Source organism: Giraffa tippelskirchi, chromosome 4, assembly GCF_054371585.1.
Source record: "Giraffa tippelskirchi isolate mGirTip1 chromosome 4, T2T-mGirTip1v1.2.pri, whole genome shotgun sequence".
NCBI lineage: Eukaryota > Metazoa > Chordata > Mammalia > Artiodactyla > Giraffidae > Giraffa > Giraffa tippelskirchi.
The window spans coordinates 136,954,952-136,963,038 of record NC_137278.1 but is presented as its reverse complement, the minus strand read 5'-3'; positions in this window follow the sequence as shown (position 1 = coordinate 136,963,038).

The following is an 8,087-nucleotide window of genomic DNA, read 5'->3' as shown; positions in this document are numbered from 1 at the left end:
TTTGTCCTAATACAATCTCCAACATTGGAACTGGTTTCTTGCATGATTTCACCTTCTTGGTGGGAAGGGAAAGAATGGACCTCTGCATATTTTAAATGAACCCTCAAGGAGATGCCAGAGTAATAATATGTAGTTATGAATATTTAAACTATAAAAAATGCTTAGTGATTGGCCAGTTTTAGAAAGCATAATTTGAACATGGACTCTGGAAACAACCATATTTTGAAGTAATCATCCATTATTTATCATTTAAAGTCTTTACCAAGGTGAGCAAGCTGTATTGTAATAAACAAGCACTGATCTTGAAAATGAGACCTTAGAACACTATGAACTTTAGTTTCTCATCCATAAAATGGGAACAGCTCACAGAGTTTTTGAAAAGAATATGCTTAGACTGCATGTGAACACATCCTGTGAGCAGCAACTAGCCGTGCAGGTGGGAGGTAATGTCCGAGGCCTGATGTTCAGTTCCCTCCAGTGCTCATCTTTCGAGGGAGCTCAGGGGCTCGCCTTCACCAGCAGCTCCAGACAGCATTGAACGTGGTTAGCCTGTTTGTTCCCAGTTTTCTGTGTCTCTCTAGTGGTTTTGAACTCTGCAAACTGCAAAGTAATCCCTTTTCACTTTTAACAGAAGTTCAGATTCCTTAGTTTGGAGCAAGTGGCTAAATTGTCTGAAATCAATGACCGTAATCCCTTGGAGCTGCTGAGCCAAACTTATTCCTCAAGGTTTCCTCTGCTCTAGAGTTCTTCAATTATTTCCTTCTTTTTATGATTGCTTTCCTAGCTTCTCCTATAGGGACTTTCTCATCGTGCCAGTAATCCACCACCTTTCATAAATCCTGAAGTGAAAGGGCTTGGGTCCTCACATTTAAACAGGAGCTGACACACACACCTGAGCCCCTGCCCTTCAGCATCTTCCAACTGTATTAGGGTGCAGTCGAGGTAGCCATTTCTGAATCAGGGTGTTGCTCCAGCCTTGCCTTTCAGAAAAAGCCCAACTGCATATCCCATGGCATTAAGGCGATGCTTCGGCCAAGTCGTGGTGCTTCAGAGGATGATATTTAAAAACAGGATTGTGGTTTTCCATTCAGCTTAGAGACATTTGCTTTGAATACATTATTTTATCTGGATAGTCCAGTTGACTTCAATCTAACCAACATGAGAAAAGATTTGTACTTAAAAATCACTCTTGAATGAAACAAAATGTGTAAGATGGGAGAAAGAGCAATGGCCAAATCGAGAAAGACAACTCTAACAATTACTATTCAGATTTAACAATGATGAAATTACTATAAAACTATCTTTGAACAAATTATAATGTTCCTGAATTTTATGAGCAATATTTAGAGCTTCAAATATGCCAGAAAGCCGGCAGATTCTGCCATTTATATATCCAAATGGTCTCCAGCGGGAATAGATTGCATTTACTTTGTGTCTCACAGGTCTTGTCTCCTACTGTCTGTCATTATCACTGACTGCCACACAGAGATCTCATCGTCTCTCCCCAAGATAGCTGCAGTGTTCTTCCCAATGCTCGCCTTTATCCAGTATAATCCATTTTCCACACATTAATGAAACAATCTTTCTAAATCTGGTATTATTACTTTACCTTTTCAGTGACCACTTATTGCTCAGTAGTAGTTTTTAATATTATTGTGCACAACTGCAAATTCCCCATGCCTATACACAATAGGATTTCATTTCTTGCTCATGTAGCAGCTGAATCAGGTGTCCACTGGGTGGCCTTCCATTCAGCCATTTGGGGATCAAGACATATTCCAACAATGGTTCCTTGACTCTAGAGTTTGCTGTGTATTTAAAATGATGTCTGGTGAGAAAAGAGAGAAGGTGAGGAAAATCTCACAGTGAGTTTTAGGAACAGACCTAGAAGGGCCCTACATCACTTTCAGCGTGTGTGTGTGCTCAGTCACTCTGTTGTATCCAACTCTTTGTGACCCTGTAGACTATAATCCACCAGGCTCCTCCCTCCGTGGGATTTCCCAGCCAACTGTACTGCACGGGGTTGCCATTTCCTCCTCCAGGGGATCTTGCTGACTTAGGGATCGAACCCGCATCTTCTGCCTCCATCTCCTGCATTGGCAGGCGAATTCTTTACCACTTGAGTCACCTGAGAAGCCCATGCCACTGGCCAAAATTTTGTTTCAGGGTCTGCCTAACTACAAGGGATTCTAGGAAACACCTTTAGCTCCCTGCTTACAAAGGACAGGGACAATTTGTGTAATTTCTAGTTGGAGAAGCATTTACAAAATGTAAACCCAGTCATGTCTCACATCTAGGAGTTCAAACTCAGTGGCTTTAGGATAGAATTGCCACTGAGCTGAGTTTTAAAAGTTCCATAGATGACTGTCTCATAAACATCAATTCAGGGATCATTGCTAAAGTGCAGAATTCTCTCTGGCACTAAAGACTGTCTCTGACTTCCATGCCCACAGGGTTCTGATCATCCATCCATGTTTAACTACTTACTACTCCCCTAGTGAGCCACCATGTCACTCAACCCTGCTATTGCCAGTGTCTCCTATTAGAAATATCCTTTTCCACCATGACCCCTAGGATTAACTCAAGTATCATCTCTTTAGGGCTTTCTTCACCTTCCAACTGAAAACGACTCCCCATACATGATCAACTTTCATCTATCAAAGCGTCTTTAACATTCTCTTCCTTTATAGGTTTGCATGTCTGAATCTCCTATTCAATTATAAAGTCCTTGATCTTGCCTATAGCAATGAATTGAGGTAAAATTTGACTGAATATCTATATAGTGAAGCAGTGTACTTGTACTTGGAACTGTCTCATTTGAGTAGCATAATATTCTCAAATTCTCTGATCCTCTTGATGATAAATGCTGTAGCAGAATGAACTCAGCCAAACAATTTCTTTAAGTTAGGTGGGAAATAGGATACATTTTTGCATTTGATCTTGGGAGTAAGGGGTAGACTAGCAAGGGCTCTCTAGAGAAACAGAATCAATAGAACATATAGATATAGAAGATGTACAGATATGTGCATATAGATATGAAGTTTTATTATGAGGAATCACCTCAAAAGATAGTGGAGTCAAAAAAGGCCCACAGCTGCTCTCTGCAAGCTGGAGACCCAGGAAAGTGTGATGTAATTCAGAGTTCTAAGGCCTGAATACCAGTGGAACTGATGCCACAAATCTCAGTACGAGGGCAGGAGAAGATGAGATGAGACGTTCAATCTCAATCGGCAAAGCAGGAAAGGAGAAGTGGACTGCTCCTTCCTCTGACTTTCCATTCTCTTCAAGCCCTAAATGGATTACATGGTAGCAAACCCTAGGCAACCATGGCCCTTGGTTTCCCTGTTGGCTCAGTGGTAAAGAATCCACCTGCCAATTCGGGAGACACAGGTTCGACCCCTGGGGTGGAAAGATTCCTGAGAGAGGGAAATGGCAACCCACTCCAGGATCTTGTCTGGGAAATCCCAGAGGAGCCTGGTGGGCTACAGAGGAGCCTGGTGGACTACTGTCCATGGGGTCGTAAAAGAGATTAAACTTAGTGACTGAACAATAGCAACAATTCATGGCCCCTCCAATTGACACATAAAGTTAACCAAAATCTCATTGAAATGGACTGTCACAATTGAGCCAGAAAACGTGTACAAACTCTTCCTCAGGTAAAGGAGGCTCAAGACAGGAGCTGAGAACCAAACCAGGACAAAGCATGAGAGACAGTTAAAACAAAGAGCAGCCAATCAGAGTGGCAACTGGAAGTCCATGTTCTAATTCTTGAGAGAGAGGTTCTATATCCTCACCTGAATAGTCAGTTGCTTCAGCTACAGATTAGCACGGGCGCGTTTACTGTGAATGATTGCATAGGCAGTGACATGATGACTGACCATGTATTCCAAGATTCTGGTTTTAGAAGAAAGGAAATACACTACCTCACTTTACATAGCATTGTGAGCAGCTCTCAGCTCTCTGCAGGCCCAAAGCACTCAGGGTATCCATGGGAAGAATACCACAGAGTGAGGAGAGATGATGAAATACATTTGCAACATTTTACATGTTGTTCTCTGGAAGCCAGAATTAGGAAACAAACATGAAGCAGGAGCTCTAGGACTCAAATGGACAGTGATTATAACTTGTATCTCAGAATTCCTTAGAAGCCATTTACATATTGAAAACATCAATTATTCTTCCCATTTGAAACATGTAGTTTTCATAATCAATTGCTTTAAGTCAATGTTTAGAATTATTCATGAAAGATTTATATTTTAATGGCATTTGATGAGAACCAGCAGCAGCATCCATTAATTTGATTAGTTTTATAGGGGCTGGAAGAAAAATCTGGCACACAGCCCTAACTGAATCAATTGTGTGGGGTCTAAATGTAAGTATATATGCCAGTCTCACCAGCCTGAGATCCAGAGGAATGATAGCTGTGTGGGGAGAAAATCATCAGGGAGATGTCTCATGTCTTCTCATTCTGCTGCCTTGGCATTTTATCATCAGTCACCTGTTAGTGAAAATAGTGACAGATTTTATTTTCTTGGGCTTCAAAATCACTGTGGATGGTGACTGCAGCCATGAAATTAAAAGATGCTTGCACCTTGGAAGAAAAGCTATGGCAAACCTAGACAGAGTATTAAAAAACAGACATGTCACGGACAAAGGTCCATATAGTCAAAGCTATGGTTTTTCCAGTAGTCATGTATGATTTTGAGAGTTGGACTATAAAGAAGGTAGAGCGCTGAAGAAGTGATGCTTTCAAACTTTGGTGCTGGAGAAGACTCTTGAGAGTCTCTTGGATAGCAAGGAGATCAAACTATTCAATCCTAAAGGAAATCAACCCTGAATATTCATTGGAAGGACTGATGTTGAAGCTGAAGCACCAATACTTTGACCATGTGATGTGAAAAGCCAACTCATTGGAAAAGACCTTGTTGCTGGGAAAGATTAAGGGCAGGAGGAGAAAGGGGCAACAGAGGATGAGATGGTTGGATGGCATCACCGACTCAATGGATATGAGTTTGGGTAAACTCCAGGAGTTGCTGATGGACAGGGAAGCCTGGTGTGCTGCAGTCCATGGGTCACAAAGAATCGGACATGACTTAGCAACTGAACAACAACAACCTCATACTTCCAGGCAGTGAATGTATGCTGTATCATGCTCCACCCCACCACCACCCCACTCCCTGTTGTCTTTTCTAAAGGACAGAGCAGAGAAGTCTTTTTCTGAAACCCAAGGACTCAAGTATGTGTCAGAGCCCAAACCTGAAAAGCGAGGTGATGAATCAACATTGAGGAAAATGAGAGTCAGAGCTGAGGGTTTCATTTCCTTGTGCAGTTCATCCATTTGAAAGGGCCAAGGAATGATCATTCAAGAAGGCAGAAAATGCTTTGTATCCAAGGGATCTGATGGGAGGAGTGGCAGCAGAATCTGCTAAAGTTGTCACAGTGTTGTCATGGTTCCAGAGCAATCTGTCCAGCTTGAAGCAGGAAGCTTTCCTGGGGGAGGCCCAAGGAGGGTTACAGGGATGGCTCAGGGCTTGGAGGTTGACAAGTCTGTGTTTGCTGGGGCACTCGGCCTCCATGCAGTGGTGAGGGATTTAAGGAGGGTTACCAGTAGAGCTGGACAGCAGGTGAGAGACCAGGCTGTATTCTGTCCCTGCAAACTGGACACACCAAATATGAAGGGAAAGATATTTTAATGCCCACTCCAGCCCAAACAGGAGCTGGCTTATGAGAACACATCACACTGCTGAGGATGGCTCTCCTGGGACATTGATAAATTTGGAAAGGGGTAACTCAATGACTGAACAAGGCTGAATCCACAGATGCGTCTGGGTTAGGTGTTTAGTTGCTAAATTTTGTCAGACTCTTTGCGACCGCAAGGACTACAGCCCGCCAGACTTCCCTGTCCACTATCTCCCATAGTTTTCTCAAACTCATGTCCATTGAGTCGGTAATGCCATCCAACCATCTCACCCTTTGTCGTCCCCTTCTCCTCCCACCTTCAATCATTCTCAGCATCAGGATCTTTGCTAATAAGTCAGTCCTTTGCATCAGTTGGCCAAAGTATTGGAGTTTCAGCTTCAGCATCAGTCCTTCCAATGAGTACTCAGGACTGATTTCTTTTAGGATTGACTGGTTGGATCTCCTTGCAGTCCAAGGGACTCTCAAGAGTCTTCTCCAACACCACAGTTCAAAAGTGTCAATTCTTCAGCGCTCAGCTTTCTTTATAGTTCAACTCACACATCCATACATGACAACTGGAAAAACCAAAGCTTTGATTAGACGGACCTTTGTTGGCAAAGTAATGTCTCTGCTTTTTAATATGTTGTCTAGGTCGGCCATAACTTTTCTTCCAAGCAGCAAGCGTCTTTTAATTTCATGGCTGCAGTCACCATCTGCAGTGATTTTGGAGTCCAAAACATAGTCTTCTCCAGCAGCACAGTTGAAAGCATTGTCTGGGTTTACATACACAGATAACATGCAAGTGGAAAGGTAATCATGTATCTTAGTTTTAGCTCTGGTCCACTCCTTTAAAACAAACCAAAACAACAAAGAAACCTTGTTTCTGCAAATAGTTGTCCCCAAACACCAACAATACCAATAACTTCCTCTTAATGACTTGTGGTGAACTTCAAGATGAACTGCCCATATCAGCAGACACCTCCAACTGTCAGCTCCTCAGGCCAGTCTCCGCTGCAGAGACACTTTGCCCAAGGACTCAGCCTTCCTGTAGCAAATCAAGTGCATTATTTTCTAAATTAACCAAAAAGGAGTATCACAGCCTGGATGGGAGGGGAGTTTGGGGGAGAATGGATACATGTATAAGTATGGCTGAGTCCCTTCGCTGTCCACTGGAAACTATCACAACATTGTTAATCAGCTATACTCCAGTACAAAATTTAAAAAAATTAAAAAGGAGTATCAGATTGCACTCACATGAATCAAACAGAAGTGTTTATTTATAGTTTTATCTAAGGACAACTCTCTTACTCTTAATCAAAACATGGTCCAAAGAAATCTGGATCATTTAGACATCCTACAGAACTTCACACTGACTCATTTTACCAATGCTATTCTATTTGCAGGGCCAAATGAGCAAAAGATGGTTAACATACAGAAGGTCTTGGTAAGAGGTATGTGTCCTATAGGATATGGGCCCTCAGAAAATTACAAGTACCTGATACATTTGTGAAATTTTCAGGATCCCGTGGTTGAGAACATAATGAGACATCCCCTTCAAAATTCGTGGATCTACCACCAAAAAGAAAAGAAGAATCACAATGCCTAATGTGATTTCACATATAGTAACATAGCCCCAGTCCATATAGCAGGCAACGTGAAAGGCTTCCAGGTTTAAGTGGATTTAAGCTTTGATTAAGAAAGGACTGCAGCAGTTTTTAGGTGAGGAACAAAAAAACTCTGCCACCACTTGGACCATAACATCAACAGGCCCTACAGTGCTGGAGGCATCAGTGATGCGAAAAGAGGCTCAGTGGCATTTGTACCATGTCCTACTGAGAAAATCACAGCAGTTTTCCTGGGTTTCTGGAGCAAGGCCATGCCATCTGCAGCAGAGTGTTTAACATGTGTAAAACAACTCTTGACATGGGACTAGGCCCTGGTAGAGATGGAATACCAGTTAACCATATAGCTCAATTGCTTATAAGCCAACTATAGGCTGGGTACACCCAGGAAGTGTTCACTGTACGATAAGAGTGATACATCTGGCTTCCGGCACAAGCAGGACCAGAGAGCACGTATAAGGGTGAAAGAGGGTAAGCCGGAACCCATCCCACCACCATGGCATCTGCTGTGAACTGAAGGTTTGTGTCTTCCCCAAATTCATATATGGAAGCTTAATCCCCAGTGTGATGGCGGTAGGAGGTCGGGACTTGGGAGGCAACCAGGTTTGGATGAGGTTTTGGGAATAGGGACCCCATGATGGGATATGTGCCCTTACAAGGAGATAAAGATCCCAGAATGGAATCTCTCTGCCACGTGAGGATGTTGCAAGATGACAGCTGTCTCTGAACCTGGAGGCTGGCCTTCACCAGACACCAAGCTTGTTGGTACCTTGAGCTTGAATTTCT